Here is a 12,935-nt window from a genome sequence, read left to right as displayed (position 1 = left end):
GGATCCTTCAAGGTTGGCAAAATAAACACAGCTTTTCTGTCCTATAGATTTTCCCTCCTATAACTTTTCCATAGGTTTAATATTTCTTATAAAACAAACAATTAGCAGGAATAAAGAATTATGTTTGCTTCTATAGCAGCTGGTATTAGTGAAATGTAATGCTGTTGGGATGAAAACACTCTAATTGCCTATGATGCTTTTCATAGCTGTGATTACAGAATACAATTCTACAGATAAATAAGGTGATTACAAGAATATATGAAGCTACAATTCGAATTCGGTGTCCATTTTCATGTGCGTATGAGAACATTTTTTTTTGCAGCAGTCTTTATCAAGTGTAATTCAACTTATTCTAAATAGAAGGCTAATTATAATGAATTTGCATATGCAATATAAAAACAATAATTATGATTAAAATTTGAATTTAGTTTTACAATTAAATCTTAAAAGATGATTTATTGTTCATTTCTTTATGAGTGAGAGTGTGCATTAAAAAATAAGTAACATAAATTCTCTAACAATGGCTTAAAATCATTAAAAAATTGCTTTTTAATTAGTTACATACTAGAGCAAGGTAGCCCTGAGATTTGTTTTGAAACAAGCAAAAGGGTTTTTTTTTTTATTCAAAACTTACTACAGTAATCAAGGTAGTGTGTGACTGTCATAAAGATAGGAAAGTAGATCAATTGAAAAGAGTTCAGAATCCAGGAATAAATGCCCAAATTTATAGTCAATTGTTAGAATACATGTGTGCAAAGACAATTCAGTGGTGAAAGAACAGTCCTTCATCTAGTGGTGCTGGGACAACTGCATTTTCCTATAAAAAGACAGAATTGAACCCTACCTCCCACCATATGCAAAAATTAACTTAGAATTAATTAAAGACCTAGATGTAAGAGCTAAAACTTAAACAACTGAGAAGAAATCCTAGAAGTAAATCTTCACAAACTTGATTCAGGAAGTGGTTCCTTACATATAACAACAAAACCAAAAATAACAAGAAAAAAATAGATAAATTGACCATCATCAAAAGAAAAAAATAATTGTTCCTCAAATGACACCATCAAGAAAATGAAGAGACAATCCAAAGAATGGAAGAAAAGTTTTGCAAATCATATATCTGATATGAAGCTTTTATTTAGAATATACAGGCAACACCAATAAATTAATAGTAAAAAATTGGGCAAATGATTTGAAAAGATATTTTCCTGAATAAGATGTACAAATGGCCAATAAAAACATGAACAGATAGACGAAATAATTATACATCAGGGAATGCATATCAAACTAAAACGACATACCACTTCATATGTACTAGGATAACTATAACAAAGACAGAAAATAACAAGTGTTGGCAATGATATGGAAAAATTGTAATCCTCATAAATTGTTGGTGATAGTTGTGGTAGTTAGATTCAGTTGTCAACTTGGCCAGGTGAGCGTACCTAGTTTTGTTGCTGCGGACATGAGCCAGTGGTACCTGAACCTCATCTGTTGCTGATTTACAACTGCAGTCGGTTAGGAGGCGTGCCTGCTGTTTGACTTAATTGGCTGGTGCTTAAATGAGAGGCCGCAATGTAGCACAGCCTAAGCAGTTCGGCATTCCTCATCTCAGCACTTGCAGCTCACCCCAGGCCTTTGGAGATGCAGAAAGAACTCACCCCGGGGAAAGTTGTTGAAACCCAGGGGCCTGGAGAGAAGTTCGGCAGAGACCATCCTGTGCCTTCCCACGTAAGAAAGAACCTCAGTGAAAAGTTAGCTGCCTTTCCTCTGAAGAACTAACAAAATAAATCCCCTTTTATTAAAAGCCAATCCGTTTCTGGTGTGTTGCATTCCAGCAGCTAGCAAACCAGAACAACAGTGTAAAATAGTGCATTGCTTCAGAAAAAGGCTCAAGGTTCCTCATATATTTAAACATAGAGTTACTATATGACCCAGAGATTCTAATTCTAGAAATAGAAACATATGTCATGTCAGCATGAAAACTGGAACACTAAAGTTTATATCATAATTATTCACAATCGCCAATAAATGGAAACAACCTGAAGGTCAATCAGCTGATAAATAGAAAAATAACTGTATACACATACAATAGAATATTATGTGGCAATAAAAATAATTAAAGTGTTAATACACTGTACAACATAGGTTAGCCTTAAGGACATGTTAAGGGAAAGCAGCCAATCATAAGTGGACTTATGTGTGACATATTGTGTGACTCTGTTTATATGAATTGTCCAGAAATAGGCAAGTCTGTATTGTCAGAAAGAACACTGGTGGTTGCCAATGGCTGTGTGGCTTAATGTGAAATGAGGAGTAACTGACTACTAAATGGTACTAGACTTTTGCAGGCTGATGAAAATATTCTAAAATTTATTGTGGTGACAGTTGCAAAACTCTGAAAATATACTAAAAACATTAAGTGGTACTCATTAAATGACCGAATTGTATGATATAGTAATTATATTTCAATAAAACTGTTATCAACTTTTTAGCTTATTTTGAATTTAATATACTCATCTATTTTTTGACTTTTTAAATGCTTTTCACATAACATAAATATTCAAAGTCATAAATATTTCTCTAAACACTGATTTACCAGCTTTCCACCAATTTTTACTGAAATGTATTCTATGACTCAGTATGAATTATATTCTAATTTTCTGATAATTCTCCTTTATTCAGTGAGAATTGGGGGTGTTCTTATTTCTCTTCATTTTAAATTGAATTCCATGTGGTCAGGGGATATAACTCATAAATTTCAGCCCTGTAAAATTGAGTTAAATTTACTTCATGTTACAGTCTATGTTATATATTTGTTAACATTTCCTGTGAAATTGACAATATAGTGCATTATGTGGTTGTTGGGTGTAGGGTTCTATGAATGCCAGTTAGGTCAAGGTCATTAGCATTTAAGAAATAATTTATATTCTATTTCTTTCCTCTATCAGTTACTGCAAGGTGGCTATTAAAATGTTCAATTGCTGCTATGCATTTGTATATTCATCCCTTTAGCATTGTCAGTTTTTACTTCATATGTTTTGAAACTTTGTGATTGAAAATACACACTTGTGATTGATATGTTTCTAATGTATGAACATCTATGAAATATCCTTTATAATATTTATAACAGCTGCTTTAGAGTCCTAGGTTGTTAATTCCAACATCTGGGGTTGTTTTTCTATTGATTGCTTTTGTTGTTGTTTTGTCTTTTCTATTGATCATATTTTCCTATTTTTTGCATGTCTAATAATTTGTTATTGCATATTAGACATCATGTGACAAGTTTAGTTGACTCAAGATTCTTATCTTTCTTTGGAGGGTATTTTGTCTTAGTTGATGGTTAATTTCGATGGATTCAAACTAGAAGCTGTCTCTGATGTGCTCATGAAGAGCTTTCAGATGAGTTATTTAATCCTTCCATTAGTTGTGTTCATGGGTTCAGATGTCTACAAAACTTTGATTTCAAATATGTGCAAACTTTGGGGGTTCCCTTTGTCTCTATCCTTGTTTAATACCCCCTCAATTTCTAGCAGCTCTAGAAGACACAATGTTCCATTTTCTAAATTTACAAACCAGAAAAACTTCAGGTATATCTTTGATTTTTAATTGCCTGGTGCAGTATATCCCGGGCCCTCAGGTGAAAACCTATACAAAGATGAATCTTAGCAAGCAGACAGCTTTTTATTAAAATGCTTCAATTTCTCCAGATTTGTCTGCTATTTTTACTAACAAACGTCTTCTAATGTGGTTTAAAAAATGCGTTCAGCATTTATAATTTTCTGTTTTAATGGTGTCTGATAAAAGTTACATCACTATAACAAGAAGAATAAATTTTCCACTTATTATTTTATAATGAAAAATATGGACAATAATAAATTTTATATAATTTTCAAAAGTTTATCCATTAACTATTTGCCATTTTAATATTTATTCTTCTAAAACAAACATGGGTTAATTAGATATCTCACAGTATCATCACATAGTTGTGCAATCATCATCATACTCAATTTTAAACCATTTTCTTTACTCCAAAAAGCAAATTATCAGATAGACACACACAAAGGAAAACACAAAACGCACCATATCCCTTATCTCTCCCTACTATTGAGCCGTAGTAACTGGTATGATATACCAGTTAGTGTTGATGGAAGAATTTTAAGGTATTACTGTTAACTTTAGACCATTATAGTATTTTCCACCGCATACCACTCTATTATTAACTACCTCTACCAGTCTCGTACTTTGTACCAGTACATGCAAGTAATTATTTTAATTTGTAGTATTAATCCATGACATACATGACTTTAAACAACCCCTTCCAGCCCAAATCACCTACAATATAGCATCATTCTTTACATTCCCACTAACGAGCTACCCTCACCCTATATTGAGTTTCAAACCTTTTACGTTCAATCTTGCGATACATTGTGAACATATTGGGTTACCAACACCATTCTCTAATTTTTTTTTGGTATCATATATTCCATATTTGAAGACCCTGAGTTTGCATATCTTTTTTAGCTCATTTTAATGATATCATACAATATCTGTTCTTTTGTGTCTGACTTGTTCCACTCACCATTATGTCCTCAAGATTCATCCACATTGTCTCATGATTCAGAACCTTATTTTTTCTTACTGCTTCAAAATATTCCATCAAATATATATATACCACATTTTGTTTATCCATTCATCTGTTGATGGGCTTTTGGATTGTTTCCACCTTTTGGCAATTGTGAACAATGCCAATATGAAAGTCGGTGTGCAGATGTCCGTTTGCAGCCCTGCTTTTAGATTTTCTGGGTATATACCAAATGGTGGAATTGCTGGGTCATATGGCAATTCAATATTTAGTTTTCTGAGGAATGAACAACTGTCTTCCACAGCAGCTGTACCATATTACACTTTCACCAGCAATGAATGTTTTCCTATTTCTCTACATCCTCTCCAACACTTGTAGTTTCCTGTTTGTTTAATAACAGCCATTCATATATATGTGAGATGATATGTCATTGTGCTTTTGAATTACATTTGCCTAATAGCTAATGAAAATTAACATCTATTTACATGCTTTTTAAGCCATTTGTTTTTCTTTTTGGAGAAATATCTATTTATTTTGCACATTTTATAGTTGGGTTGTTTGTCCTTTTGTTGTTGACTTGTAAGATTTCTTTAAACACATTGGATATCAAACCCTTGTCAGAAGTATGTTTATCAAATATTCTCTCTCATTGAGTTGGCTGCCTTTACACCCTTTTGACAAAGTTCTTTGAAGCACAGAAGTGTTCAGTTTTGAGGAGTTCCTATTTATCTATTTATTCATTCATTGCTTGTGCTCTGGGTATAAGATCTAAGAAGCTTGTTCCTATCACTAAGACTTAAAGATGTTGCCTTACATTTTCTTCTAGGAGTTTTATAGAATTGGTTCTTATATTTAGGTCTGTGATCCATTTTGATTTAATTTTTGTATAGGGTGTGTGAGGCAGGTGTCTTTTTCATTCCTTTGGATGTGGAATACAGTTCTCCCAGTACTATTTATTGAAGAGATTATTCTGTTCCACTTCAGTGGACTCAGGGTCCTTGTCAAAAATCAAATGACCATAGATCTGAGGATCTATTTCCAAATTCCCAGGTCAATTTCATTGGTCAATATTTCTATCTTTGTGCTAATACTGTTTTGACTACTGTGGCTTTATAATAACCTTTAAAGTCAGGAAATGTAAGACCTTCATTCTTCTTTTTCAGATTATTAGTGTCTACTTGTAACTCCTTTGCCTTTCAAATAAATTTGATGACTTTTCAGGAAATAAGGTTGTTGGAATTTGATTACTATGCATTGAATCAATAGATCAATTTGGGTAGAACCATGTCTTAATGACAGTTAGCTTTCCTATCTATGAGCATGGAATGTCTTTACACCCATTTAGGTTCTTCTTTTTTATTTTTAAGCAATGTTTTGTAGTTTTCCAAGTATGTGTCTTTACATCCTTGATTAAATTTATTCCTAGGTACTTGATTTTTGTAGCTGATTTTGTGAATGGAATTTTTTTCATGGTTGCCTCTACAGTTAGCTCATTCCTAGCGTATGGGAACACTACCGACTTTTGCATATTGATCTCGTATCCTGACATTTTTCAGAATTTGTTTATTAGTTCAAGTTGATCTGTTTATTTTTCTCAGGGTTTTCCAAATATAGGGTGATGTCATCTGCAAACAATGAGATTTTACTTCTTCCTTTCCAATTTGGATGTTTTTATCTCTTTTTCTTCCCTAATTGCTCTCGCTAGAACTTCTAGAACAATGTTGAATAACAGTAGTGACAGTGGGCATCATTGTCTCATTCCTGAACTCAGAGGGAAGGCTTTCAGTCTCTTTCCACTGAAGATGATGTTGGCTGTGGGTTTTTCATCTACATCCTTGATCATAATAAGGAACTTTCCTTCAATTTCTCTTTTGAAGTGTTTTTATCAAGAAGGGATGCTGAATCTTGTCAAATGCCTTTTCAGCATCAATCCAGATGATCATGTGATTTTTCCCTTTTGATTGATTAATGTGGTATACTACATTAATTGATTTCCTTGTGTTGAACCACCCATGCATGCCTAGAGTAACCTTTACTTGGTCGTGGTGTACAATTTTTTAATGAGCTATTGGATGTGATTTGCAAGTATCTTGTAGAGAATATTTTCATCTATGTTTATTAGGGAAATTGGCCTATACTTTTCCTTTCTTATTATATCTTTATTAGGTTTTGATATTAGAGTGATATCAGCTTCATGGAATGATTTAGGAAATTTTGCCCTTTTGTTCAATTTATATGGGGGAGTTTGACCAAGAATGACATTAATTCTTTTTGGAATATTTGCTAAAATCCCCCTGTGAAGCCATCTGGACGGGGCTTTTCTTTGTAGGGAGGTTTTTGATGTCTGATTGAATCTCTTTACTTGTGATTCTATTGTTGAGGTCACCTGTTTCTTCTTGAGTCAGTATAGGATGTTCATGTGTTTTCAATAAATTGTCCATTTTATCTAAATTGTCTAATTTGTTGGCATAGAGTTGCAGCTCATATACTTTCATGATCTTTATTATTTGGAGGGAATCCATGGTAATGATCCCCCTCTCATTTCTGATTTTATTTATTTGCATTTTCTCACTTTCTGACTTTGTCAGTCTAGGTAAGGGTTTGTCAATCTCGTTGATCTTTTCAAAGTAGTAACTTTTAGTTTTATTGATTCTTTCTATTGCTTTTGTTGTTGTTCTCCAATTCATTTATTTCTTCTTTAATCTTTCTTATTACTTTTCTTCTACTTGCTTTAGGATTAGTTTTCTGCTCTTTCTTTAGTTTCTTCAGTTGGTCAGTTGGCCTTTATTTTTGCTCTTACTTTTTAATTTAAGCCTTTATAACTATAAATTTTCCTATCAGCTTTGCCTTCACTACATCCCCTAAGATGGGGATATGTTGTGTCTTTGTTTTCATTTGTCTCCAGAAACTTACTGATTTCTCTTGCAACTTCTACTTTGGCCCACTGGCTGCTTGAGAGTGTGTTGTCTAACCTCCTTATACTTGTGAAATTCCAGTTCTTTTATGGTTATTGATATCAAACTTCATTCCATTGTGATTGAAGAATGTGCTTTGAATGACTTTGGTTGTTTTAAAATGATTAAGAATTGCTTTGTGTCTCAGCATTTGATCTATCATAGAAAATGTTCCATGAGCACTAGTGAAAAATGTATATACTGGTGCAACAATCTATAAATGTCTATTAGGTATAATTCATTTTCATGTTATTCAGTGTTTTAGTCTGCTAATGCTGCTGGAATGCATGCACCAGAAATGTACTGGCTTTCATAAAGGGGATTTGTTTAGCTGCAAATTTATTGCTCTTCAGAGGAGAGGCAGATGGGTTTCTCTGCCATATGGGAAGGCATACAGTTTCCTCCCAGCTTTTGGGGTCAAATGGCTTTCCATGGAGCAATTCATTTCTGCATCTCCAAATATCTGGGTCTGTATTGACTCTGAACGATAAGCTGATTTGTGCTGTGCTGTGCTGAGCTTTCTCTCTTCTAACTCTTCCTTTTAAGCCTCCAACTAGTTAAATTAAAACATCACTCATTGCAGAAGGTACTCCCCTTAGGCGACTGCAGATGTAGTCACCCATTAGATGAATTTCATGTGCTGATGATTTAAGTCCACAGCAACAGAACAACAGGGCACCATCACTAGGCCAAGTGGACACCTGAATCTAACTACTACATTTACATTCACTATTTGTTATTGACCCACCATCTAGTTGTTCTATCTATTAAATGGAGTGGTGTCTTGAAGTGTCCCATTAAACATCTATCGTTCCTTGCAGCTTTGCCAGTGTTTGCCTCATGTACTTTGGAACACCTTGATTGTTGTGGATTATCCCTTGTGGAGACGCAAGGCCTAGGCTCCCCCTCCATATTGAGAGTAAGTTACTGCATGTAGCCTCCCTCATGACATGGACAGAAGTTAAAGATCAACAAATCTCCATAGAGAGGAAAAGAATGTGCAGATGGTATCTGTTTTAGTTTGTTAATGCTGCTAGAATGCAATATACCAGGAATGGAACAGATTTTATAAAGGAGATTTATTAAGTTACAAGTTTACCATTCTAAGGCCTTAAAACCGTTGTCATGGTCAGGTTCATGTGTCAACCTGGCCGAGTGGTGGTACATGTTTGTCTGGTTGTGCAAGTGCTGGCCTGTCTGTTGCAATGAGGACATTTCATAGAATTAGATCATGATCACATCTGCTGCATCCACAGCTGATTCCATTTCTAATCATTCATGGCAAGTGTCTTCTGCAGTGGGTGATGCTCAATCTAATCACTGGAGGCCTTTTGGGGAGGATTTGGAAGAGACAGGCTCTCTTCCTGCTTCAGCCAGCAAGCTTCTCCTGTGGAGTTCATCCAGACCATCCATCGGAATTGTCGGCTTCACAGCCTGCCCTGCGGATTTTGGACTCTGTGTTCCTGCGGACACGTGAGACACTTTTATAAATTTTATATTTGCGAGTATTCCCTGTTTAGTCTTTTTCTCTAGAGAACACTAACTAATACAACCATCCAAACTAAGGCATCCAAAAAAAGACACCTTGACTCCAAAGAAAAGCTGAGGTCTGTCACATGGAAAGGTACATGGCTCGTGTTGCTGGTCCTTGTTCCTGGTTCCAAAGTTTCCAGCTTCTGTTCCAGTGACTTTCTTTCTACGTGACTGTGGGCCTTAACATAGCATCTCTGGGGCAAAACTCTGGGTTCTGCCTTGCTTAGCATCCTATGAGAAGGGACACAAAAATGTCTACTAGGCTCTTCACCTCCAAACATTAGTGTCTAGGCATCTTCTCTCTCTGTCAGTGCTCTCAGCGTCTCCAAATATCTGTATCTGCCTCTGTTTGCACTGAAGGAACTGTGCTTTTCCAAAATGTCTCCCATTTTTATGGACTTAAGTAAACTAATCAAGGCACACCTTGACTGGGAGAGATCATATTCCCATTTAATCAAAATTTCACACCCTCAGTTGGGTGTATCACATATCCATGGAAACAAGCTAATCAAAGTTTACATCCTAAACAATAGGTCTGCCCCACAAGATTGGATTAGGAAAGAGCACATGGCTTTCTTGAAGTACATAAGGGTACCAAATCAGCATAGTATGTTAAACCACTTCTCTTATAGAGCATTAAAACTCCTTCCTCTAATATTTGATAACAAATTTCCAAATACCTGTGTCATTAGACCTTGCTGAAAGTTTGTTCTCATACTCTATGAATGTCCTTATCCTAACCTCTTATAAACTGCCCCTTCCACCCCTGCCTTTGCAGAATGTGAATTCCATTTTTCTTCATATGGCCACCATCAAAGACCCTCTTCTGTTTGTAAGTCCTAATAAAATTCATATTTGACTCTGTACCTAGCATGTTCTTTGGTCTTGGGACTGCACAAACCTGAGACCTTCAAGAGTTGAGCTGGAGTATCCTTTTCATTATGTAGTAGCCATCTTGTTTCTTATAACACCTTTGCATTTAAAATCTATAGTATCTGATATTAGTATGGCTACTCCTACTTTTTTTTTGGTTATTGCTTGCGTGGAATATCTTTTTCCCTCCATTCTCTTTCAATGTATTTGTATCTTTGGATCTAAAGTGAGTCTCTTGTAAACAGCATATAGATGTATCATATGTTTTTTTATCCATTCTGCCAATCTGTGTCTTTTAATTGGGGATTTTAATCCATTAATATGCAATATTATTACTGCAAAAACTCACCCTGTTTCATCTATTTTATCCCTTGGCTTTTATCTATCAGGTCTAGTATTTTTCTCTCTTTTTATTCTTTTAGTTGCCATTAATGTTAATCATCATTTCTATACTCTCCTCCAGTCTTTTTTTTTTCACCTGACAGAACTCCCTTTAGTATTTCTTGCAGGGAGTGTCTCTTGTTAACAAATTCTCTCAGCATATGTTTGTGAAAATTTTAAACTTTTCCTCACTTTTGAAGGACAGCTTTCCTGGGTAAAAAATTACTGGCTGACAATTATTTTCTTCCAGAATCTTCAATATGTCATACCACTGCCTTGCCTCTATGGTCCATGGTTCCCAACAAGTAGTTCACATTTAGTCTTCTGTGACTTCCATTCAATGTGGTGAATCACTTTTCTCTTGCTGCTTTCAGGACTCTCTCCTTCTCAACAGCATTGGATAGTCTAATTGGTATGTCTTGAAGTGGGTCTATTTGGATTTGTTTTATTTGGAGTCTGGTGGGCTTCTTTGATTTGCATATTTATATCTTTTATAAGGATTGGGAAGTTTTTCTCTGGTTATCTCCTCAAATAATCTTACTAGGCTTTAACTCTTCTTTTCTACTTCTGGGACAACAAAAATTTTTATATTTTTGTGCTTTGTGTTGTCCATCATTTCCCTGAGATACAGTTCAAATTTTTCCATCATTTTCACCATTTGTTACTTTGCAGATTCACATTCAGTTGCTCTGTTCTCCAGTTCTTACTCTTGTCTGCCTCCTCAAATCTGCTATTGTGTGTCTCTGATATATTTTAACATGATCTACAGCAGCTTTCATTTCTGTAAATTCTATTTTTCTATTCATTCTTTCAAATTCTTATTTATGCTCTTCTAGTCTTCTTTTTAATGCAATTTTATCAAGATATATTTACATACCATGTAATAATCTAAAGTATACAATCAATGAGTCACAGTATATCATATAGTTGGGTATTCATCACCATAATCAATTTTTTAAACATTTTCATTACTCCCCTCAAAATAAGAATTAGAAAAAGAATTTTAAAAAAATGCCTGAAGCATCCCATACCCCTTATCATACCTCTATTATTTATTTATTTTCTGTCTTAGTTTTTGTACTCATCTGTCCATACACTGGACAAAGGCAGTGTCAGTCACAAGATTTTCACCATTGTCTGGTCACACCATGAAAGCTATATAGTTATACAATCATCTTCAAGAATAAAGGCTCCTGGATTACAGTTCAACAGTTTCAGGTATTTCCTTCTGACTATTCTAATATAGTTAAAACTAAAAAGGAATATCTATGTAATGCTTAAGAATAACCTCAGAATGTCTTCTCAAATCTATTTGAAATCTCTCAGTCACTGAAACTTTATTTTGCTTCATTTCTCAGTCTTTTTGGTCAAGAACCCTTTCTCAGTCCCTGTGATGTCAGGACCAGTCTCATTTCCAAGATCATGTCCCATGTTGCCAGGGAGATTTATACCCTTGGGGAAAGAGCAGTGAGTTAACCTGCAGAATTGGCTTAGAGACAAGAGGCCACATTTTGTAAACAAAAGAGGTTCTTTGGGGGTGACTCTTAGGCAAAATTATAAGTAGACTTAGCTGCTCCCTTGCAGAAATATATTTCGTAGGGGCGAACTTCAGGATTAAGGGCTTGGCCTATTAAATTGGTAATCCTCAGTGTTTGTGAGAATATCAAGAATTCCCCAAGTAGAGTATTTTAATATCACCAATTTTTCCCCTGTGTCTCTAGGGCACTTTGCTAACACTTTTTTATTTTCTGCCCAAATTACTTTTGGATGTATCAGGGCATCAAACTAACCTTTAGAAAACAAAAAGATCTCACTCCCAATTCAAGGTTCTATGTAATTAACGGTGTTCGAATAAACTAACCATACAAGTTAAATTAAATAGTGTGCTACAGAAAATATAAATTTTGCACCAAATAAACATCTCTTCCTTTGGTCTCACTCAGAAGTTGAAGTTTAAAATACAGTCAATAAATACCTAGTAAATCCTCGTCCTTTAAAAGGGGAATTATTTTGGAGAAATAGATGCAGACATCTGGAGATGCATGTGGTACCAAAGGAGATGCTTGGAGTGCTGACACAGAGACAAGATGCCCAGAAACAGAAGTTTGGAAATGCAGAGCCCAACAGACATTGCTATGTGGCTTCCAAAGAGATGCTAAGCAAACCAGAAGCCAGAAGGATCAACTGGGGCTAAGAGATGCATTTGAAGCCAGAACTCTGGAAAGGATGAAGACTAAAACACAAGTATATACCTAATAATGGGGTTGCAGGGTCATACTGTAACCCTATATTTAGCTTCCACTTGAACCATCACACTGTCCTTCAGAAGGCGTGAACCATTCTACTTTCCTACCAACAGTGAATAGGTACATCTTTCTTTCCACATTTTATCCTGCACTTGTATCTTTCTGCTTATTTTTAGACCCTTTTATTCACACTATACAATCATCCTAAGTAAACAATCAGTGGTTCTCAGTATAATCACATAGTTACATATTCACCACCACAACCTAAGAACATTTCCATTTCTTCCACAAAAAAAAGAAGAGGAAAAAAAATACAGTAAAATAAAATAAAATAAAAAGGAGAGACAACAACAACTACCCAGA

The sequence above is a fragment of the Tamandua tetradactyla genome, chromosome 7, assembly GCF_023851605.1.
Source record: "Tamandua tetradactyla isolate mTamTet1 chromosome 7, mTamTet1.pri, whole genome shotgun sequence".
Classification (NCBI taxonomy): Eukaryota; Metazoa; Chordata; class Mammalia; order Pilosa; family Myrmecophagidae; genus Tamandua; species Tamandua tetradactyla.
The sequence above is the reverse complement of the archived record's forward strand: the minus strand, read 5'-3'. Positions refer to the sequence as shown.